Source organism: Hemicordylus capensis, chromosome 2, assembly GCF_027244095.1.
Source record: "Hemicordylus capensis ecotype Gifberg chromosome 2, rHemCap1.1.pri, whole genome shotgun sequence".
Lineage (NCBI taxonomy): Eukaryota > Metazoa > Chordata > Lepidosauria > Squamata > Cordylidae > Hemicordylus > Hemicordylus capensis.
The window spans coordinates 163,332,718-163,357,362 of record NC_069658.1 but is presented as its reverse complement, the minus strand read 5'-3'; positions in this window follow the sequence as shown (position 1 = coordinate 163,357,362).

Sequence of the window (24,645 nt, the reverse complement as noted above, 5' to 3'; positions counted from 1 at the left end):
ATGGACTTTACAGCAGGGTTTGAAATTTAGTAAAAAACCGCAGGTTGGGTAGATTAACTGTGTTTGTAAGGGTTTAAATTTATGTTTTGAATTACTATTATAGCAAGGGCAAACTTTATAGCTGATGATTCACGAAGAGATGTGTGCGGGAAGTCCATCTTTGTGTATTTGTGTATGAATGACAATATTACTATTTTTAAAATCAATAAAAATTGAATTTGCAAAAAAAAAAAAGAATCTAAGCATTTCAATTGATCTCTATGTATTGATCCTAGGGTATATAGTTAACGGAGAACTGAGCTCTTGCTACACCATTTTGATGGTAGCTGAAAAAAGTCCCCTCCATCTTGTATTCCTGAACGTATGTCAGTGGGAAAGAATCTGCTTAGTATGCTTTGGTTCTCATACTGAGGAGCCGGGTAGAAGGACCACTGGACAGCTCACACACCTCCACGGCCATCTGCTCGGCTGCGCAGCGGCTGGAATTGGAATAACTTTTAAAAAAAACATGGAGCTTTGCAGCGGTAGGTGGGGGGAATTCCTCAAGTCGCAGACCGGCACTCAACTCGTCGTGGACCGGCACCGGTCCGCGGACCGGCCATTGAGAAACTGTGCCCTACATAGCCACTTTGTTAACTCTGCAGCATTCAATAAAGCTTCTCGGAACTATAAAGTTTTCTCCTCCTTGGTATGTACAAAATTGGCTATCATCTACCAAGTAGATAGTAACCCGTTAGTTAACACCGCCACGGTTCTTAACTACCCCTCTACATGCATTCCAAATATTAAAGTACCCACCCACCCCCCACAAACACACACAATTTGTGGAACAAATGCTGGGCTGAGGAGATGTATGAACTTTCATCTCTGTTGTGGGGTGGACTTGGGTGAATTATTCTCCAAATCATCTGTAATGTATGGTCATTTGCTCATGCTGATCGTAGCAGGAATTGCTAGGCAAAGGAAACCTAGGAGAACCTTTTCTGTGCTGGACTGGAGACACTGATGTTTTCGGGGATGGGGAGAGGGAGGGAGGGAGGGAGGGAGGGAGGGAGGGAGGGACGGGTGTTAGTAGGAACTGTATATACCATCAGAGACTACACTGCCACAGCTTCACTTACCTCAATCTGCTCGAGAAAGAAGCTGCTCCATTGACACACCATATTATGCTATAAAATTCTGTCTATGCTGCCGGATATATCAAGTTCAGATGAAGAAACATGTCGTGCAATCATTCATTTGAGAATGAGATGCAAAATCCAGCTGTCCTGTGAACAGGGGCATGGCAGATTGAAGAGGGCCCTGGCTGAAAAGTGAAGATGGGCCCCTGCCCCTGCCCCTACCCCACCCCCCTCTTCTTCAGAGAGGCATGAGTGGGAAAGTAAAGGACAAGCTGTCACCAAGGCCGGTGGGTCCCTCTCCCCCTGGGCTTCAGGGACCTTTGTCCCCCATTGTTCAATTGTAGCCACGCCCCAGCTTGAGAATATTTTATTGAAAAAACAGGATAGAAATCATGCTTCTAGACAAAGACCTTTAGCTACACTAAATATGTCTGTGTTGGATGTCTGCCTTACACTTGAAACATCTCTTCATTTATGAATTCCTTCCCACCAAAACACTAAACACACTTCTTTTTAAAAAAAGTTTGTAGAACTCCAGATTTTTAAAAAAATATTTGTCAGGCTGAACTGCAAAACTAGGAAACACTTGATAAAATGGCAGCCTGTCAATCAAACGCAAAAAAGAAGCCAGAGGTTACTGAAAGGAGAAATAAATGGAAGAGCAGCATTGAAGCCAGGTAAAAAAAATTCAACAAGATTTTTTTAAAAAAAAGATTGGTCGGGGTGGGGAGAGAGATTAAATTACATTCCTTCATCTTATCTGACACACTCTAGTTGGTGTATGAATTGTTTAAGACAGTGCCTCCTTAGAACAAGGAAAGTGGCTATTCTAGGCCCCCATTGTGAAGGTTCCTTTTCACCTGCCAGCAACACAGACAGGGCAGCTGTGGCACTATAGAGGAAGGAGGTTACGGCGTTCAGGAAGTGACAGCAGGAGGAGGAGGAGGAGGAGGAGGGAAAGAAAACAGGAGGAATCCACTAGCTCTTGGAGGCAGTTCTGAAGGAATGCAGCGTATTACTTTCTTCAATGACTGAAAGACTCAACCCTAAGTGCGTCCAAGTTTTATTGATGGTTGGTTTGAATTTGTTTTATATGATGGATAGTTGGGTTTTAATTGCACACTGCCCAGAGATTTTATGTAGTGTGGTATATACATATGATAAATTAATAAAGAAAGTTCTGGAACCCTGTAGACTTCTATCAAAAGGAACAGTCATCTGCTCTCGCTAAATGAGTGGCAATGGTTCTTGGTATGCTAGCCATATCTGTAATCATGGGGGAAGTTAACATCTCAAGAGCCTAGAACTCTTAATGTGTAAGCAGAACCCTTTGCTACTGTGTTGGGGTTTTTTTTAGAGATGACCCTCGGGGTTCTGTTCTCACCTATAGACGTAACTACAGAAATGGCAAATAACGGAACCTTACCCCTATGGGAATCTAGAAGCAGCCACCGACCTGCTCTACGCTGCCTCCTGGTGGGCACATGATAGCATTGCCACACTCTGGAAAGAGCAGAGAACAGAGCCCGTGGGGGGGGGAGGGGGAGGGGGGAGAAAGCAAACCGATGTGTGTCCCCGCAGGTGTGAATGGGTGTCAAGATGGCACCGAAGGAAGGAGTCCTTGTGTCTTGCAGAATCAGGAGCAGACCCCAGCCACAAAGGTGGCTCTTTGGATGAATGGCAGTGGATGGAGGTGGAGGTGGAGGTGTCTGCTCTGAGGGGCCTGCGGTGGTGGTTTCGCTTGAAACAGGGTGGGCAAGAGAGCCCTCTGATTTCTCAGACAAACAGATAGAAGAACGTGAAGGGTGAGGTTTGAAAGAACCATTACTACTAGTACTACTACTACTTATATTCCTCATTTTGACACAAGTTTCCAAAACAGTTTATGTAATAATAATAAAGAAAGGTAATAAGAAGAAGAAAGAAAGAGTAATAATAAAGAAAGAAAGATGGATTCCCTGTCCCCAAAGGGCGCACAATATAAAAAGAAAGATAAAATAGACACCAGCAACCAACACTGGAGGGTTACAGTGCAGGCGGTAGAAAGAGCCAAGTGCTCCCCTCCCCTGCTCCATGAAGAGAATCCCCACTTTGCCCTCCACTTGGGGTCCTCTTGCCCAGTTGGCAGGAGTTGCCCCCAAGTCCTGAAGCAAACTCTAGGGGCAAGAGGACCAATGGCCATTGCTGAGGCTCGTGACACATCCTCTAGATAGGCAAGAGGACAAGAGGACCAATGGCCATTGTTGAGGCTTATGACACATCCTCTTTCATGACACCTCCGGGGCTCAGCTGCTCTTTGTGGGTGAGTTAGGCGAGGAGGGAGGAGGCGAGGTGGAGAGGAGCTGGAGAGAGAGAGAGGAAAGAGAGTACTAGAGTTCGTTTCTGTTTTTCAAATTTATTTATTTATTTATCCATCTATTTATCCATCTATTTGTTCATCCATTCATTTATTTATCTATTTATTTATTTATTCAGTGTTACAGTTAGTGTTAGTGTTGTTTATATTGTTGTTTGTTGTTTGTTGTTTGTTTGTTTGTTTGTTTGTTTGTTTGGGGTGGTTTTGGGAGGGGTCTAGGAGGGAGGGAGGGACAGTCAGCTTTTAGTTACAGGAGGGATAGTTAGTCAGGGGGGAAGAGTTAGACAGGGAGGGAAATGGGGGAGAAGATGAGGAAAGACCTCTTCGCAATGTAAGTTGGATTTCATCACAGCTTTGCCTGTCTCCCTCTGTTCCTGGGCCAGGTCTGACTAGAGTCCCCTGCCCACCCAATTAGGAAGGGCAACAGCTGTGAAGACACCTATTGTGATGTGCTCCACAGATGTCCCAATTCTAGGGGAGAATTTGAATCCACCCCTCATTTAGCTGGATGAGAACAGAGCTCAGAGAGGAGGTCTGGAGATGAGTGTTTTTTAAAGTCTAAAACAGCAAGGGTTTGTTTCAAAGAAGTTACAAACTTAGATAGAAAGCCTGCACCCTGTACTAACTAGCTCATGGGGAGGGAGGGAAGGAAGGAGGGAAGGAAGGAAGGAGTTTACCGGGAGTGTCAGCCCATCAGATGAAACTCAGAGATGGACAGAGCGAGCGAACAAGGGGACAGTCCTAAACTCTCTTCCTCTGTTCCTAATCTATGAGTGCTGAGAATCGATGCTTATGGAGTCACATTTCCAACATGGGTCCCATCAATCTATGGGCCCCATCATCTGTCATCAAGTGTGAAGACAGTCAGATAAAATTCAATGTGGGGAGAGCTGGTCTACCAGTTGCTTTTCTGGGAGGACTAGTCTATTATTATTATTTCTTGTTTACACAGTCAGACAGGTGTTACTGACTGGTTTGTTTTATCCAGACATCGAGTCCTTCCCAAGGACCTGGGATGCCAGAATTTTATTGTCAATGGTTATAGATATCGTCGCAGAATATAGGCTGTTCCCAGTAAAGCTGCCTTTTGTAATTGGCTGATGGTGATTTCTGTGGCCCCTATGGTGTTGAGGTGCTCTTCAAGGTCTTTTGGAACTGCACCCAGGGCGCCAATTACCACTGGGATGATTTGGGTCTTCTTCTGCCACAGCCTTTCGATTTCAATTTGTAGATCTTTGTATTTGGTGATTTTTTCAATTTCTTTTTCTTCTATTCTGCTATCCCCTGGTATTGCTATGTCGATTATTTTGACTTGTTTTTCTTTCTTCTCGACTATAGTGATATCTGGTGTATTGTGTGGCAGATGTTTGTCTGTTTGTAGTCGGAAGTCCCATCATATTTTTACATCTTCATTTTCTTCAACTTTTTCAATTTGATGGTCCCACCAATTCTTGGCTACAGGTAGCTTGTATTTTTTGCAGATGTTCCAGTCTATCATCCCTGCTACCTTGTCATGCCTTTGTTTGTAGTCAGTCTGTGCGATCTTCTTACAACAGCTGATCAGGTGGTCCACTGTTTCATCTGCTTCTTTACAAAGGCGGCACTTGCTGTTTGTTGTGGATTTTTCGACTTTGGCTCTTATTGCATTTGTTCTTAGTGCCTGTTCTTGTGCAGCCAGTATTAAACCCTCTGTTTCTTTCTTCAAGTTGCCATTCTTAAGCCATTGCCAGGTCTTGGTGATGTCTGATTTTCCACTTATATTGTGTAAATATTGACCATGCAGGGGCTTATTTCTCCATTTTTCTGCTCGGTTCTTGACTTGTTCTTTCTTGTAGGCCTGTTTTGTTTCATTGGTCTTGAATAGTTTCGTGTTCTTGACCATTTGAAGTGCATCTTCTTCACTGTCCCTTATATATTCTTCAAGGCCTCTTTCCTCCTCCTCTACTGTTTGATGGACTTGCAGCATTCCTCTTCCACCTGAGCTGTGAGGGAGGTAGAGCCTATCCACATCACTGTGGGGGTGCAGAGCATGATTGATGGACATGATTTTCCTGGTCTTACAATCTAGCGTCTCTAGCTCTGCCTGGGTCCAGTTTATTATTCCTGCAGTGTATCTAATAACAGGTATAGCCCAGGTGGTTTATGGCTTGTATGATGTTCCCGCCATTGAGTTTGGACTTGAGGATTTTTCTGACTCTCCTGATGTATTCACTTCCACATTTTCTTTTAACTTCAGTGTGTGTGATGTTATCAGCCTGGAGAATGCCCAAGTATTTGTAAGGTTCTTTCTCTTCCAAGTTCTTGATCTTGCTTCCATTGGGCAGTTCTATTCCTTCTGTTTTTGTTATTTTCCCTCTCTTCATTATTAATGCAGCACACTTGTCTAGTCCAAACTCCATTGCTATATCGCTACTGAATATACGGACAGGGTTTAGCAGTGATTCGATTTCTGACTGGGACTTTCCATAGAACTTCAGATCGTCCATGTACAGCAGATGGTTGATTTTACTGGATGTTTTAGATGTTTGGTATCCGAGGCTTGTTCTGTTTAGTATTTGTGAAAGTGGGGTCATGGCGATTAGAAACAATAGAGGGGATAGTGAGTCCCCTTGGAAAATGCCTCTTCTAATGCTAACCTGTCCAAGTGCCTCGCCATTGATTGTTAACTGTGTACTCCACATGCTCATTGCTTTTTAAAATAAATATCTGAATGTATTTGCTGACACCAGTTGTTTCTAAACATTTTAGTATCCATGTGTGAGGCAATGAATCGAAGGCTTTCTTGTAGTCAATTCATGCAACACTTAGATTTGTTTTTCTTCTCTTGCAGTTTTCTAAAATCATTTATTATTATTATTATTATTATTATTATTATTATTAATAATAATAATTCAATTTCTATACCGCCCTTCCAAAAATGGCTCAGGGCGGTTTACAAAGAGAAATAACAAACAAATAAGATGGCTCCCTGTCCCCAAAGGGCTCACATTCTAAACAGAAACATAAGACACACACCAGCAACAATCACTGGAAGTACTGTGCTGAGGGGTGGATAGGGCCAATTACTCTCCCCCTGCTAAATAAAGAGAATCAACATGGTAAAAGGTGCCTCTTTGCCCAGTTAGTCTAACCATTAACCCAATTGGTAGACCAGCTCTCCCCAGAAAAATGGTCCTTGACATAACACTGTTTTTCTGGGAAGACCTGCTCTACCAGTTGGGTTTAATGGGTAGACCAGCTCTCTGTGGTAAAACAGAATCGATTTGACAATGGAGTGCCAACTTCTAGTATGCAGTCCACACCCAGCAGCAGTGTCATCTCCACTTCCTAGTCCAGCAGCATGGTGTCCCTAGCAGCGCCAATGCAGCCGGCACACCAGTGTTAGTTGCACGTGAAAAGTGACTCCTGGCTAGGGCACTGGCCTTCACTTCATCTTGTGGCAGCATACGCCCAAAACCCATCCCAAACATGATGCACGATGGTGCACCTCTGTCATGCCTCCCATTCTTGTCTTCTTTCTAAATAAAAGGTCCCAGTTGCCTCCACCTTTTCCCTTCCAGGAGGGAGCTGCACCCCTGAGCTCTTTCATGGTCCTTTTCTATACCTTTCAAAGCTCTAACATAAGCTTGGTGTGTTGGGTTGAGCAGAACTGCACACAATGTCTCTGCACCAATGCGTTTTGGCAGCTGTCTCGACTTAATTCCTCAGCCAGAAAGAAGACAATGCAATAGCTGGAAACATATTAGGCTACTTGTCTCGCTGCCCCGGCTGTTCTGCAATCCTTCCCTGTCCCATTGGCCCCCTCTCCTCCAAATGTCTGCTTAAAGGTCTCTTGCTCACCTTCTCTCCGCTCTCTTCTAGGTTGCGAAGGGTCTGCAGCTGCTGCAGGGAGCAGTTTCAAGCCTCCCCCTCATATGACTCCATCACGGGCAAGCCCCCCAGACAGAGGTTCTGGCAGAGGAGGAACCGGATTGAGCCCTCTCTGGCTCCTCCTCCAACTGTGGCTCCTCCTCCAACTCCGGATCCTCCGCCAACTCTGGCTTCTCCGCCAACTCTGTCTTCTCCGGTTCCACAAGGGGGCTCCCAGGCATCTTCAGGAGTCACCATCGGTGAGGAGGTGCCCCAGGCTCCTGGGGAATGTTTGGGACTGGGAGTGACTGAGGAGGGTGGGATAGGTATTGCTTAGCAAACAGGCAGATTTGTGGACCTTCATTCAAAATTAATGGGCCTGAATGTCTTCTTCCCTTCCAGACTTCCAGAGCCCTGCAGCAGAGAAAATAAGAGAACGAGATCAGGTAGGGTATCATGGAGTAAAGGGCAGCCCTCCACAGAGCCCAGGTCATTTCTGTGAGAGGCATTTGCCCCATAGGGGATCTGGGGGCACCCACCCTCTGCTCTGATCCCTTTCCCAGTTCTGCTGCAGTCTCCCCGAGAAGCAGCAGAATAATCCATGGAGGGGGTGGGTTCTCAAGAGAGGACTTGAAGCGACCCTCAAAGTAAGGGTGTCTGGTCCATTTCCAGGAAGTCACAGAGAAGTCCTTCCATCACTAACAGCTCAGTGCTTCTAATTTTAAGGTCATCCTCTGGTGGACAACCTTGCTGACTTCCATCGTGGAGAGAGTGCATGACGCTGAATCCAGGTGGGAGTATCCAGTGGAATTCAGCAAGGTGATGGCTGTGAAAGCCGTTTTGGTGAGTGAGACGCAGCAGAGAATGGAAGAGAATGGCCAAGCGCAGGCTCAGTCTCAACCTGACCTCCAAGACTGTGTGTTTGCGGTATCATCTTGTTTGTTTCTTTGTTCTTCTATTTATTATTTCTCTGAGTAAACAACTTTGGAAACCTCTGTTGAAAAACAGTGTGAAAATGTTGTTGTTGGAGCGATCCCAATGAAGTCCATGGGTACTGATCAACTCTCCTCTGCTCTTTACCTTCTCCCAGGAGATAATGGAGGATGTTAACGCACATCCGGACCCTGGCTCCTTATTCAGGAAAACCCTGGACACCGTCACGGAGCTGAAGTAGACTCATAGCCATAAGGGATTAAATAGGAGGGGTTTGTGTCAGGAAAGGGCAGTGGCAAACTAGACAAGATCTGTAACTGGATCTGCCCCTTTTAAAAAGATGACAATGAATGTAAAGGGGTTTTGTAAAATCTTCTTAAGTTATAAGGCTAGAGGCAGATAAGGCTAGAGGTAGCCTTATCTGCATCAGAGCCTCCCCAGGCCTGGATTGGTCATTTTTGAAAAAAGAAGAGAAACCGTCACAGACCAACCGTCTTGACACTGGCTTTGTTGCCCTGTTCCTCTTCTCTCCATGAGCTTCCCTTGGCTGAATCACCAGCCCTGCTCACACGATGAAATCTTATATTCCCCCCTCCCCCCTTCCAGCAAAATCAAGCCGCCGTTGCCTGAGGAGCTGCGGTCGGCAGTGCTGCACGTGGCGGTGTCCGGGGCCAACTACCTGGAGCCAGGGACACAGGTAAGTTCTCCTTGAGCTTTTTCCTCCTGCGGCACAGACTCCTGCTGCTTCTACTCCTGGGGCCCTTGCAATGGTTTGACTGCCTGCAGAGGTTCTTCCTTACATTTCTGATCTTCCGGGATCATTGTGAGTAGCCTTTCCTATTTCCAAATAGCCTGGTTGTTTCTCGGCCCTACTGGAATCAAACACCATACTGCCCTAAGCATGAGTGCTTTTTCAGTATTGTGTTCTTAAGATGTGTTGTCTCTCATACTGATGCCTGATCTTCTCTTTCCCCCCTAGAATGAGACCTTTCAATCTCTTCAGAGAATGATTAGGGGGTTTCTGGAGGAGGCCCCCTCGGTCCACAACTTGACCAGCATCTTGACGGTAAGTGCAATTGAATGTGTAATGTGCAATTTAATGTGTAATGTGCCCTATTCAGACACTAGGCAGTACGTGTGTACAGGTGTCTGAACACTTGGACGTGATTTTGTCTGCATGACTGTAGTTGCATTCCTTTAAAAAGTGAACCAGGGTAGAGGCCCCAATATGGCATGGTCCAGATGGGAAGAGTCTAGCAGTGCCTGCCTTCCACAGCCTGTCTGTATAGCTGTCCCTGTGTACACTTCTGCACCTGTGCACTGTCCACTCGTCGTCCAAATGTTGAAGATCAGGTGTGAATGGGGCTTCTGTCTTCATCCTTGACTGAACTGAATTGGGGGGGGATGTTTGTACAGGAATAGATCCCTCTGAAACTTGTTTGGGCAGTCAGTCAATGGGTATCCTGTAATGGGGCCAATTCCTTCCGGGCTTAGCTCTCAGTCGCATGGCCAGGGATGATTGAGGCCAGTGCAATGACTGAGCTGCTCTTTCAACCCACAGGAGCTCCAAAGGTACAGCACTGCAAAGGATCCCCAGCTACAGGCTCTGGCCCAGGAAGCCTGCAGCTGTCTCCTGCAACATGCGGCCAGCCTGCCAGCTTTTCATGTAAGTCCCCCTCTGTGGACATGGCTTGGCTCTTCTTCAGAATCCTCTGGGACCCCTGCCAGGTGCCAGCTTCAGAAGAAGACCTCCTATTGGTCTCTGGTCACCCTGGGGCTGCCTGGCAGCACACCTGCTGCAGAAGGGCTGTTTCCACTGGGGCTCACCCAATGCCCCTTGGGACAGCAGCAGTGGCAGGAGGAACAGCAGAGAGCTGGGTTCCCCCTGGGTCTCTTCTGGCTGCCCAGTGCCCCAAAGAGCCACGCTCCATCTTTGGTAATCCTCAGCTTTGCACCCAACTGGATCATCTTTTTGATACTCATAGACATGGAAAAAGAAGTCCACATATTGAATAAATAAAATGCATCTCTATCTCTGCAGCTGAAAACACGGAAGTATGCTTTCCCGGTAGCATCCAAGAGCAGCATCCAAGGTAACTTGGGCTATTTCCAGGGAAGTGGGGAGGGCGGAACTGTATCCCTGTAGACCCTCCTTCGTTGATTCAATATGCACGAGTCCCTCCTTACCTCTGATCCAAGTCAATTCAAATAAGAAAATCAAGTCTCTTCTCTTCTCTTCAGATGACCTTGTGTTGGAAGAATTTGACGAAGAGGAGGAGTTTGGTCAATGTATGAGCATCAGAAAGGAGAGAGTGGGAATGATTGAAGAGCCATTTGATATGCCAGAGACTTCATGTTTTGTTTTCTGTTTGGTTTTGCAGGGTGAGAGATAACTGCTGTTCAAACCAGAAGAATATGCTATCCTAGACACCAGGCCAGGTTTATCCAACACTTGCTTGGGCTGATGGCATCATCCCCTGTGGCACTGCCCCAGGCCTTTCTTCGCCTAAGGACTTTACAGGCCTGGTTTCTGCGCAGGTTTCGCCCGCAAAGACACTCTCAACAGTGGCTCCTTGCAGCGCCTCGCAGGGGGCAGTCTCCTGATAGACATGCACGTCCAACCTCACTCAAGGGACTCTATTCCACATGCGAAGGCCCACCCTTATGATCACCACAGATGCCATCCCCAGTACGGGATGGGGAGCGCATTTCAAAGACCTAGTGGTCGCTGGGACTTGGACAAAGGCAGAACGATGCCATCACATCAGTTATCTCAAGCTCAGGGTGATCTTCTTGGTGCTCAAGGCTTTCTGTCATTGGATAGAAGGATCTGCTGTACTCCTCACAGACAACACTATGGCCGGATCTTACCTGAACAGACAGGGAGGGACAGCATCTCTTTCTCTGCTCAGTCTGGCAATGCGACTCTGGATGTGGTGCCTGGAGTGGGGAATTTGGCCTTTGGCAGTACACATCCAAGGGAATGTCAACACTTTGGTGGATGCACTGAGTCGTGAAACATCCTTTCTCACAAATGGTGCCTGGATCCGGGCATGCTGTGCAAGATCTTCCACAAGTGGAGAGCTCTGCGTTGAGATGTATTTGCGTCAGCCCAGAATTCTCAGTGTGTGCAATTCTGCAGCAGGGTGGGAAGGGATCCGGAGTTGGAAGAGGACGCCTTCCTCCTGCACTGGGGCAACCAACTCCTGGACATGTTTCCTCCATTCCCCTTGATACCAAGAGTCCTACCGAAAATTGTCCAGGTCGAGGCCATATGTATCCTAATCGCACCATGGTGGCCCAGGCAACTCTGGTTCACCACACTTCTTCAGTTGTCACACAGGACGTACCAGCATCTTCCATCGTTACCATACCCTCTGATGGGGGAAGGCAGCTGTTGTCTCCAGCTGGACGTGGAGTCTCTGCATCCGACTGCCTGGTGGATAGAGGCGCAACCTCCTTCAGTGAGCCGGTGCAGGCAGTGCTGATGGCGGCAAGGAAGCCTTCCACCTTGAAATCTTACTCGGCCAAATGGACTTGCTTCTCTAAGTCTATGGCTGGCAAGGGTGGTTCTGCGACTGAAGCTCCTTTGTCATTCATTTTTGATGATTTGCTGTCTCTGAAAGACAAAGGATTGTCTGTTTCTTCCTTAAGGGTTCACTTAGCGGCTATAGCCGACAGGCATTCTGTGTCTGGTTTGTTCTCTCACAAATTGGTGAACAGGTTTTTGAAGGGGATGCTCCATTTGTTTCCGCCTGCCCCTAAATCTGTCCCACCTTGGAATTTTCTATTGGTTCTGAAGCAGTGAATGAAGGCTCCTTTCGAACTCATGGCTACATGTAACTTTAAACTGTTGTCCTTAAAAAGAGTGTTTCTCGTTGCAATTACCTCAGCTAAACGAGTGAGTGAAATTAAAGCATTGCGCTCTGATGCCCCTTATTTGGTGTTCCATAAAGATAGAGTTGTATTAGAGCCTGATGTTTTTTTTTGCCCAAGGTGGCTTCTGAGTTTCGCATGTTGCAAGATATTTCTTTGCCTACCTTTCCCCCTACACCTACCTCAGATGAGGAGCGTGCATATCACTCACTGGACGTTAGGAGGGCTCTTGCCTTCTTTAAAGACAGAACGCAAACCTTCTGCAAATCTAAGTTTTTGTTCATTTCATATGCAGACCCATCAAAGGGACTACCAGTCTCATCGCAAAGGATTGCCGCTTGGGTCAAGGAGGCTATCTCCTTGGTGTATCAATGGGCTTCAGAACCCCTGCCTGTCTGTTTTAGGGCACACTCCATGCGGGCAATGGCTACCTCATCGCTTTTCTATAACCTTGTCTCTATGTCTGACATTTATAAGGCCACTACATGGTCACGTCCAACTACCTTCATCCGACATGATGCTTTGGACTTTCACTCCAGGTCTCAGGCAATGTTTGATGCCTCTGTTCTGCGTTCTGCTTCCATTGAGAAATAAAGTTTGCTTCTTTGATTTCCTTTGTTGCGTTATTTCTCTCCTGGGTTTGGGCTGCACCCTCCATCCAGGTACGATAGCTTGCTATTATACCATGTGTGGTGCACAGAGCCCATGAAGAAGAAAGGCAGGTTGCTCACCAGTAACTGTAGTTCTTCAAGTGGTCTTCTCAAAGACCACACAAGCCACCCATCCTCCCTGCTGCAACGTGTTCTTGTATGTGCTTAGGTTTGGAGCTGCGGAGGTCTCAGGACTGAGGGAATCAGGCAAGCTGTCAGACAGGGGGAGCTGGTTTTCCCACTCTTTTTTCCTTATAAGGTAAAGCTTTAGAGGTTTCCGGACCGTGGATCTGTGCAGTTTCCAATCCCATGTGTGAATGCACAGAAGACCACTCAAAGAACTACAGTTACAGGTGAGCAACCTGCCTTTCTCCCCTGTCATTTCAGGCAGCGCTTGCTGCCTAAAAGCATCTATTTCCCTTTCTCTCCCTTGCTGGAGAGAGAGACAGGGAAATAGGTGCTTTCAGGCAGCAAGCGCTGCCTGAAAAGAACATTGGAGTGCTTGGTCAGGGCCCGGGCATGGGCGGGGGGAGTTTGATAGGGGCTCTTCCAGAACCCGAGCCACGCCCCCCCCTCTTGCGGAATTCAGCAGTCCTTTCCATTGGTGGCCTGGGTTCTCTGAACCCGTTCGCATGATGGTGGCTCCGCCCCTGGTCGGCCTGTTGGATTAGGAATCCATAGGAGTCTCTAATTAGGAATCCATAGGCTCTGTTGATCCTTTTGGATCTCTTGAGTCTCAGCAGTTTTTTATATCATTGATCATGGTCTCCTCCTGGAGCCCCTGAAGGGGTCCTTCTGCTTCCACGGCTGCGCTTGTGGAGAAGTGCTGCAAGATTGCAACCCATTTCCAATGGAGTGAGAAGGGCAGGCGCATGCTCTGTGAGCAGCAGCGTGAGCTTGACCTCCCTCGACACCTCATCCATGGGGATGTTGAGAACTGGTGGGTCGCCACCCTTCTCTTGCTCCAGCACCTGCTAAAGCAACAGGTGGCCATCCACAACTTGGCAAAGTATCGTGGTGTGTGTGTGTGTGTGTGTCCTCTCCAACTTGGAGTGGTAGCTCATGTCTGGGCCAGTCTTGGCACTTGAGCCCTCCCTGTTTGCCACAAAGAGTGTACTGAGGCAATGCCTTTTAGCCAGGCTCTGCCCACCACACTTCTCCTGGAGAAGGTGATGAGAGAACTCCAGACCTCCCTGACCATTAGGGACGCCAAAGCCCTGGCAGGTTGGCTGAGGACTGGGTGGGTGGAGAAGCTATGCAACAAACTGAGTGACGCAGGAGACCATACTTTGGCCTGCCTGTGTTGACCCAACTATGAAGGGCAATGCCATCAGCCCTGGTTGAGTGGGTTAGTGAAGCAAAGCAGAGGAGGCTCAATAACCAGGGGGAGGGTGCTGGCACACCTACTTCTAGCGCATGTTCCACACCCAGCACCAGTATGGGTAGGTCCTCGCCCCCTCCTCTTCCCAGTCCAGCAGCGTGGCATCCCTGGCAACGCTGCTGGCAGTTCCACACCTTTGTTCCATCCAGCAGGGGTGCTTTGGCACAGGAGGAGAGAGGGGGCACCCTGCCCTGAAACCGGAGCCAGCCGATACAAGGTGGGGTGTACGTCTACGAGGTGATTCAGAGTCAGAAAAATTAACCACGTGTTCGACAACCGTTGGTTTTGTCTTACATGTGAATGTGGCCAGTGTGTATCATCATCCCTACACGAGTCTGAAATGCTGACCAGCCAGCATAAAGCAATGGGCACTTGACAGGCTTTCACACTGAACAATGTACTACTGCTCCATTCCAAAGCAGGTTAGTTGCCCTTCAGTCTCATTGAAATCAAAGGGACCGTCAAGTCAAGGCTCAATGTTAAGCTCAAAGGAAAGCACGGAGCAAACCATGTCCACATGAAAAATTCTGAAAAGCTGAAAAGCTTGGGTATGCTCTCACCAACAGAAGTTGGTTCAATGAAAGAGATTACCTCATAGGGATGTGCATTTCGTTTCGGGCACAGATCGTTCTGTGCCCGAAAAAACGAATTTCGGGTGATTCGGAGCCGATCCGAATCACCCCTGCGTACCTCCGAAAATTTCTGTGCCCGATCCGAATCACCCCGATTTCGTGGAAAAAAATCCGGGTGATTCGGACCTCCGTGGGCATGTCTGCAGCCTCCATTTTGTGGCTGCAGAATTGCCTTCTTCTTCCCCCTCCATTTTAATTCTGACAGCTCTTTGAATTTCCCGCCTTTTTTCTCCATTGACTTCAATGCAGAAAAATTTTCCCATTCACCTCCATTGAAAATAAAAGTTCCTACCTGCAGAGGAAAATGACCAAATAAGGTTTGGATAGTAAATCACACCCTCCCATTGGCCAGGTACAGGTGGATGTAGGGTCAAGGGTGGGGGTGATTTTTGGAGGGCTTTGCAGGAGGGTATTTAAGGGGCCACCAGTAGCCATTTTCTTCCTTTCTGCTGCCTTGCGTGGGAGAAGAGACACAAGAGAGAGATCTGCTGCCTTGCTTAGTAAGTCTTGCCTCCATTTTGATTTTGGATTTTTGTGGGTGCTGTTTTTCTGCATTGACGCCAGTGCTCTGCCTTGTTGGTTGGTTTTCTGCTTTATTTAAGCAATTTTTAAAATAAAGAGAGAAGAGGGTGGAAATTTTTTTTAAAGAAACCTCTGCCTTGCAGAGGTTTCCCACTGCTCATTTTTAAATCCTTGTTGGGGCTAGAAGAGGGGGAGAATTCTTTTTTTTCTAAGGAAACCTCTTCCTTTCAGGGGCAAACCACTTTTCAATTTTTAATCCATTTTTGGATTAAAAGAGGATGAGATTTTTAAAAAAAAAAAAAAAAAAAAAACCTCTGCCTTGCAGAGGCAAACCCTCTGCTCATTTTTTAATCCTTGTTGGGGCTAGAAGAGGGGGAGATTATTTTTAAGGAAAGGATTGGAAGGAAACCTCTTCCTTGCAGAGCAAACCTCCTCTTCCCATTTTTAAAAATCCTTTTCTGGATTAAAAGAGGGTGAGATTTTTTTTTTTTTTTTAAAGAAACCTCTGCCTTGCAGAGGCAAACCCTCTGCTCATTTTTTAATCCTTGTTGGGGCTAGAAGAGGGGGAGATTTTTTTTAAGGAAAGGATTGGAAGGAAACCTCTTCCTTGCAGAGCAAACCTCCTCTTCCCATTTTTTTTAATCCTTTTTTGTGAAGAGAAGAAGAGGAATAGATTTTAGATTTTTTTTTTTAAACATCTGACTGCCTGCAAGCATTGCCAGCCTGCAGCCCTTGGTGGGAAAGGAGGGTGTTTTTTCTCCTTTTGAATCCCCCCACCCTATTTTTTGCCAAACCACTTTTTTGGGCAATTTTTTTCTGCGGAGAGTCACTGCTGCCTGTGCCTGCTGCCTGCCTGCCTGCCTGCACTCCAGGCCCACCTGTGTGACCAGCCACCAGACCAGACCCTCAGAGGTGGACGCCAGAGACCCGGCGTTGGAGAAGCCTACACCTGAGTGAGATTGGCCCAGCCATTTTATATTTTACACACGCACACAACACACAGACACACGCACGTCACACACGGCGTTCTAATCTGTAGTGTTCCATTCTTTAACTGTGCGCTTGGGGTTTATTAATTTTTCCCTGTTTTTAGGTTTTTGGGGTTTTCACTTTTCTCTATAAGTGTTGTGTGATAGTTGTTGTAAGATTGGGTTTTAAATAAATAGTGTTTTAAATAAATAGGGTTTCAAGGTGTTGTGATAGTTGTAAGATAGGGTTTTAAATAAATAGTGTTTCAAATAAATAGGGTATTAAAGTGTTGTGATAGTTGTAAGATTGGGTTTGAAATAGTGTTTTAAATAAATAGGGTTCTAAATAACTAGGGATTGTGTGTAACCTTCCCCGGTAGCTAGCTATTAGGAGGAGGTCCAACTGTAGAGTAGCAGTAGACTGTAAGAGTGGCCTGGCCTAGTAGTGCTGCAACTTTATATTTCTGTTGCTGCTTTTGTGTATTTTGCAGAAATATTTTTTAAGGGCCTAGTCTGCCCACAGTTACTTTTCCATCTTGTTTGCCTGTGTAATTGACACAGAGATAATTTTTTGAAACATTTTTGTAACTGTGTGCTACTTTCAGACCACAGAGAGAGTAACTTTCCCCTGTGGTGGAGTGCGTTCGATACATTAGTAGCAACAACACAAGTTACTTGCAACAAATAAATTCTCCAGTCTATTCCATTCAAAGTGACCAGCAGTCAGAGAAAGATAATATAACTAAACTTACTTTCACTTCTACTGACTAAGTGCACTGCACACTGTGTGCGCAAGGCTCCAGCCTTAAATAACTCCTCCTGCACCTGTGCACAGCACAGCAGCTGAGCTAGTATCTTAATTTTTGATTTTTACATTTTTTTGTTGCACAGCCTGCTTCTGTTGTATCGCGCATCAAGTAACTCGCTCCCACTGTCTCCCAGTCCCTCTGTGGCTGACTGACTGTGTCGTGTGATACACATTCATTGCACGGCGTAAGCAACTTCTGACTGGGATCTTGCAGCAGCAGCATTTGTGCCAACAACAACAAGCCCTAAGCAAGAAGGCAGTCACCGGCACCGCAGCACATCCACTGTTTTTCTGGCCCTCTAGTACCTGCTGCCCCCTGAGACAACTACCCCTTCTTCACATTCTGAAATTTTTTAAAAAGTTTTAAAAAGCAATGGTTGGGAGGACAGCAGGAAAAGGGAGGGCGCAAGTAAGTGGGAGGCTTGTCTTCCCTACAGCTGGTCGTGGCAGGGGGCGGCAAGAGGGGCCTACTCCCCAAGTCACCCCCGGCCCTGCTTCGGCGCGCAGGCTTGACTTCTTCTTGGGTCAGCCTGGCCCTATGCCAGGGCCTGCGTCCAGGCAGGATTTAGGGGGGGGGGGCCTCCCAGATTGCCAGGGAAGAAGATCTTCCTGTGGCAGCTGAGGAGGTGGTGCTGGTGGAGGAGGTTGGCAGTCCAGCCAGATCCACCTTGCGGACCCCCCAAACGGTCACTATGGGGGTTGGTGGGGGGCTCAGTCTGGCATCTGAGGGGGCTCAGGAGGAGGGAAGATCTTCTCCTGCCCCTGGGCCTTCCCATGCCAGCGCTGAGGGCATTGGTGGTGGTATGCCCGAGAAGGAACCAGCAAAAGTTCCACCAACAAAGCGACCTCGTGTCGCTGGGGAGTCTGGCAGTGTGGTCTGGGATCACTTTGAGCTTAGCCCTGGTGATCCCACCCATGCTGTGTGCACCCACTGCAAGGCACTGGTCAGCAGAGGCAAGGACCCTATGCACTTCACAACCTCGGGGCTGTGGTCGCACATGCGTCGGCGGCACCCAGGTGTGGAGACCTCTGCTGGCACTGGCAGTAGGCCCGGTGCCTCACCTGGTAGCAGAAGCAGTAGTAGTGGCAGCAGTAGCAAGCGGCCAGCGGCTCCTGCCCACAGGCAGGAAAAGCTGACCGATCATCAGTGGGTGCAATCTCTTGGGAAGCGGTCTGATCGTCCAAAGCCTCATCTCGTGACTCGGGCCATTGGTGAGATGATCGCTCTTGATGACCAGCCGTTCTCCATTGTCGACAATGTCGGCTTCCGGCGTCTGCTCCAGCTGCTTTCTCCGGAGTACAAGATCCCCTCAAGGACCACTTTCAGCAGGAGGGTGGTCCCCTCCCTGTACCGTGCGTGCAGGGGGGCCGTGTTGGCCAAGCTGCGTGCAGCTGGGCCAAACACCAGTGTGCATTTCACTGCGGATATCTGGACTAGCCGCAGTGGGCTGCACACTGCCTTCATGTCCCTGACAGCCCATTGGTGGGGGCATGGGGGTGAGGGGACATCTGGCGCTGCTGGTGCTGTATCCAGTTCCTCCCATGCATGCACGCCTTCTTGGGCAGTGTTGCATGTGGAGGCGATGGACACAGACCACACTTCAGATGAGTTGGCTGCCGTCATGGAGCGGCAGGTGGGGGCGTGGCTGGCCGGGGAGCCAACCCTCCGCCGGGGCTTCATGGTGACGGACAACGCAGCCAACATCACCAAGGCTGCTAGGCGGGTTTACGGTGTGAACATCGCTTGCGCTGCGCACACCTTGAACCTCGTAGTGAAGGGTGCGCTTGGCCTCAAGGAGGCGCCGAAGAAGGCCAAGGAGCACCAGCGTGTTCGGGGCTCTTCCAGTAGTTTAGGTCAGGATCCTGCTGCTCCCGTGGCCGCCCTGGTGGAGCGTTGCCGCCAGGTAGCGGGCCACTTCCACCGGAGTGAAAAGGCAAGGCGCCAGCTCAAGGCCAGACAGATCGAGCTGGGCCTGCCCGAACACCAAATCCCCCAGGATGTTCCTACCCAGTGGAACTCCACCTTTCTCTTGCTCCGGCGCATGCATGAGCAAGAGGGAGCACTCAACAGCCTGGGGACGCGTGGTTGCTTGGATCTGTGCAAGTCTCTCTATGATGACTGGCCGGTGATCCGCGAGCTGGTCTTAGTACTAGAGCCGTTCTATTCTGCAACGAACGACTTGTGTACTCAGACCGCCACGCTGAGCCTGGCTTTGCCCACTGCTATTCTCCTGGAGAAGGCAATGAGCGATCTCCAGACCACTCTGACCACTGGGGTTGCGATTGCCCTGGCAGGTCGGTTGAGGACTGGGGTAGTTGAGCGGCTCAAGACACCATGGGCCGCATCTGCATGGCATGTCCTGGCATGCATTTGTGACCCAAGGATGAAGGGCAGCGCTGTGCCTCCTGGCGAGCTGCCCAGGTGGAGGGGCCTCCTGGTCGAACACGTGAAGCGTGAAGAGGAAAGGAGGCTAGGGATAGGTGCAGCAGACGACCAGGAGGAGGGGTTTGGTCGCAGGCTGGCACTGCGCATCCCACCCCCAGCAGCAGCAGCAGCAGCAGCAGCAGCACTGCCACCACCCCCACTTCTTCCCAGTCCAGCGGCGTGGTTTCTCCGGCACTGGGACCAGCAGAGCAGCCAGTGCGACCTCGAACCACCACCCGGTGGCTCAGGGGCTATGCTAGTCTCATGCCTGGGAGACGGGAGGAGCCTGTCCCTCGCCCCAGCCGTGCTGAGCAGACTGTTCTGCAGTACCTGGAGGAGGCGACGGAAGACGAGGAGAGTGAGCCGTTCCCCTTTTGGGCAACGCGTCGCAAAGTCTGGCCGGACTTGGCATCCGTTGCTGTCCGGTTTCTCTCTTGCCCGCCAACCAGCGTCTCGAGCGAGAGGTTGTTCTCCATGGCCGGGGACGTGGTGACTCCTCTGCGCTCACGCCTGGATGCTGATTTGGTAGAGCAGCTCGTCTTCTTGAAGGCCAACCTCCCCCTGCTGGGCTACCCCGAACTGGCCGTGGAGGGCGAGTGACTCGCGTCACCCCCCCTATGTAGCGCCTCCCACGCCACGGCAGTTCATCCCGGCCAGAAGATGTGTCACAGTCCATCCCTCTAAGCCCACCCTGCCACTAAAACATGCCCCGTGCTGCTGGCACATCCAGACACGCATGCATACACAGGCACCGCTGCACTGTCAGCCTGGGATGGTGGACTGCCAGGTGAGTGCTCCCAGCATGAGGGAGGGGTTACCACAGATGTGGCAGAGAGAGACGACAACTCCCATTTCCCACTGTCCTGATGGCTGGCCACCATCAAGACTAGGGACAATGGGAGCTGTAGTCGCTGTCTCTGCAGAAGAAATCTGTGGTGGGCCCCCCCCCCCTGATGCTGGGAGCACCCACTTGCCCAGTGCTGAAGGCTGGGCCGTAGGGCAGCGCACCATCCATCCACAACCTCAGAGACAGGCTGCTGCGTGTGCGTGTGTGGGGGGCACAGTCAGGATTGGAAGGGACATCCCTGGGGGAGAGTAGTGGCTCTGTGCAATGGGCCTGTGCCTCCTGGCGAGGGGGGCACACACACACTGTCACTGAGTGGGCTTGCCGCTAATTGCTAGCCTGCTTGCCTGCTAAAACTGTCATCATTGCTTCCTCCCATGAACAATTGCATTGAAGCTGTAATCTAAAAAAGGTCTGTCTGCTGCTTTTCTCAATGCGATGTAATTATTTCTGATTTCGGCTTGCTTGTCAGGTGATGTCTAGTTTACTTCTTTCTTCATGCTCTCCTCTGTTCAAATCCAAATATGTGGTTTGCCTTGGTCTACTGAGCTATTAGGTTGTCGCCGCCGCCGCTGAGTGAGATGGTCTGCTCTGCTGCTGCCTGCTTTTTCTGGCCACAGTGGGAGTAGTACTACTGCTGTGCCTGAAGCGGCACACACACACACATGCACCCACCCTCCCCTCCCCTCCCCCCAAAAAGCTGTGTTGCCAATGATGAGCTTGATGCTGGTGCAGCCCTCACACAAATGTCTGTCTCACGCAGACAGAGAGAGCACACATTGCAACCTGAGGCGACACAGCCCTTTTCAGCCCTAACCCTCTTGCAGAGAGTGAGTGACTTGAGCAGCAAACCCGCACAGTGCACACACACAGGGGAATAAAGGCATCTTCTAGACTCCGAACTAGTGGTAATGTCATATCATGTGATTGCACAGTCTTTCTGCCCAGTATCTGCGGCATGCATTGGGATGCAATCCGAAAAAGCCTGCAAAAATTCTAGCTTGCTTTGTTGCAGAGACCTCTTCGTGGTATGTGGTGTTGTTGTGTGATGTGGTGTGGAGTGGTGTGTCCGTGTGGGGCCCGGTAAAGGACAGGACAGGTGCAATTCACTGTGCCTGTGCATGTGTGTGGGGAGATGCATCATTGCATTATGTTTCCAAATGAAGATCGGGTCATGTTTGCGAGTTGATTGACAGCATTTTATTTGAAGATTGTGCTTGCCGATACATAGATGCGGCGATCTCATGCCACAGAGTCAGACAGGAAAAGAAATGTCCAGAGACACGTGCGTGCTGCCATTCTCTTCTTATCTGCCATCATCATCCGTTACTCTTCAAAGCTGTGTGGGCGAGGAGGGGGCAACAACAACATGCCAAGACTTGCTGCTCCACTTGCGGAGTGTTGTTGTCTTGCGTGCGTCCTATGTGTGTTCCCTCCTGGCTGTGCCTGTCTGTTGACTGTAGTGGGCGAAAGAAGTTTGGATGAGGTGAGGTTCAGGGCAGGGCACTGTTGCTGGACTTAGAGTGGGATATGGGGCAGCAGAGTGGGGTGGGGTGGGGTGGTAGTGCCTAATGGGTGTAGGCTGCCACCCCAATTTCAGGGGGGTGGGAGGGACAGAGGGCTGATTTTTGGTGAATTACTGAAGTTTTTGTGTCTTTGGGGCAGATGGGGGAACAGAAAGTGGATCTGCCCCAAAAGAGTGGGGTGGGGTGGTAGTGCCTAATGGGTGTAGGCTGCCACCCCAATTTCAGGGGGGTGGGAGGGACAGAGGGCTGATTTTTGGTGAATTACTGAAGTTTTTGTGTCTTTGGGGCAGATGGGGGGGACAGAAAGTGGATGTGCCCCAAAAGAGTGGGGTGGGGTGGTAGTGCCTAATGGGTGTAGGCTGCCACCCCAATTTCAGGGGGGTGGGACAAAGGGCTGATTTTTTGTGATTTTTTGAAGTTTTTGTGTCTATGGGGCAGATTGGGGGCAGAAAGCGTATCTGCCCCAAAAGAGTGGGGTGGGGTGGTAGTGCCTAATGGGTGTAGGCTACCACACCAATTTCAGGGGGGTGGGACAGAGGGCTGATTTTTTGTGAATTAATGAGGGTTTTGTGTCTTTGGGGCAGATGGGGGGGCAGAAAGTGTATCTGCCCCAAAAGAGTGGGGTGGGGTGGTAGTGCCTAATGGGTGTAGGCTGCCACCCCAATTTCAGGGGGGTGGGATAGAGGGCTGATTTTTTGTGAATTTCTGAGGGTTTTCTTGGGTGCAGCAGAGCAGAGTGCTAGATTGATTCATTCCCATACTCGTCATAGTAATTAAGGAGAAAGTGAGAGAAAAGCGAGAGTGTTAGGGTCATCTAGAGTTGAGAGTACTATATGCTGCATGAATGAATGAATCAATCACTCACTCTGCTGCACCCAAGAAAATCCTCAGAAATTCACAAAAAATCAGCACTCTGTCCCACCCCCCTGAAATTGGGGTGGCAGCCTAAACCCATTGGGCACTACCACCCCACCCCACTCTTTTGGGGCAGATACACTTTCTGCCCCCCCATCTGCCCCAAAGACACAAAAACTTAAGAAATTCACAAAAAATAAGCCCTCTGTCCCACCCCCCTGAAATTGGGGTGGCAGCCTACACCCATTAGGCACTACCACCCCACCCCACTCTTTTGGGGCAGATACGCTTTCTGCCCCCAATCTGCCCCAAAGACACAAAAACTTAAGAAATTCACAAAAAATAAGCCCTCTGTCCCACCCCCCTGAAATTGGGGTGGCAGCCTACACCCATTAGGCACTACCACCCACCCCACTCTTTTGGGGCAGATACGCTTTCTGCCCCCAATCTGCCCCAAAGACACAAAAACTTCAAAAAATCACAAAAAATCAGCCCTTTGTCCCATCCCCCTGAAATTTGGGTGGTAGCCTACACCCATTAGGCACTACCACCCCACCCCACTCTTTTGGCTCCAGAATCCTTTTTGCTGATCCGAATCGATTCGGATTCGGATTCGGATTAAATCCGAATCCGAAACGAATCGGGGGTGATTCGGGTCAGCAAAATTCGGACACAGAACAGAACAAAGGTGATTCGGCTCGGGTCCCGAGCCGAATCACCGAAAACCCGAAATGCACACCCCTATTACCTCACTGACCATGATTCTTAGGAACATAGGAAGCTGCCATCTAGTCAGAGCATAGCTCCATCAAGCTCAGTATTGTCTACACAGCCTGGCAGTGGCTTCTCCAAGGTTGCAGGCAGGAATCTCTCTCAGCCCTATCTATCCCTCCGCCCTGCGAGATCTTCCCGGGAGGGAGGAGGAGGGAGAGTGAGGGGATAGCCGAACCACCTGTCCACTCAGAACCGTACTCTGAGTTTAGGGTAAAATTTGTAGCTCATGCCGATGATGTTACATTACTGTTATCGAATGAAAATGAAATCTCTGTAATACTAGACCTCTTCTGGAAACATGGCAAGATCTCGGGCTCAGAATCAAATGCTGACAAAAGTGTATTTGTTAAAATGGACCCCGGACGTCAGCAACTCTCGTCAGCTTATACCATCAAGTACTACCACTTAATGCGGTCAAGCCATGGCTCCCAGAGGAGCAGCAAGAGTGCCCTCAAATTACTTGCAAACAGAAAGCTAGTGAGCTAGGTAAAACTTTCAGGGAAACCTACTCACATTTCTTCAAAGAGTGTGTGGCAGCCAAAAGAGTGTGGCAGGGAGTAAGCGAGCTGTTAGAGTGGCCTGATTTGGAAAAACAGACTTGGGAAGAACTAACACCGGGTTTGAGCCACAGAACCTCTTTTCGAGGTCCCAGAAAGAAACCTTCAAGGAAACGGGACACAACGGGTGCCCTCATTGTTGGAAATTCTCTGTGGTGAGAGAATCTCTTTTCAATATAGTAGAGTGCACAGAGGCACAAACACAGCGGATTTAGTGAGGCATGCCTGTGTGCTAAGAGTAAAGTAACTTGGAGCCAATTGCTAGTTTCCAATCAATATAAAAGGCATTTATTAAGGAACTCCATTCTAGATAGGAAAGTGAGGATTTAGGATCTCTAATCCATCTATCTAAGTGGATGCAGATGGATTCACCATCTTCTCTGCACATATGGTGCAGGGCAAGAGACTTGCCATGTTGCAAGGTAAAGAGCCAGGTAGCAAGAGAGAGAAGAGAAGAAGGAAGGAAGTCCCTGAGATTAGTCATCTACATTTCAAAGGGATAGCATCAGAGCAGCGGGAAGTGATGACCAAATGTCTTTGACCTTCTAGCCCTCTGACTTACTAGTCT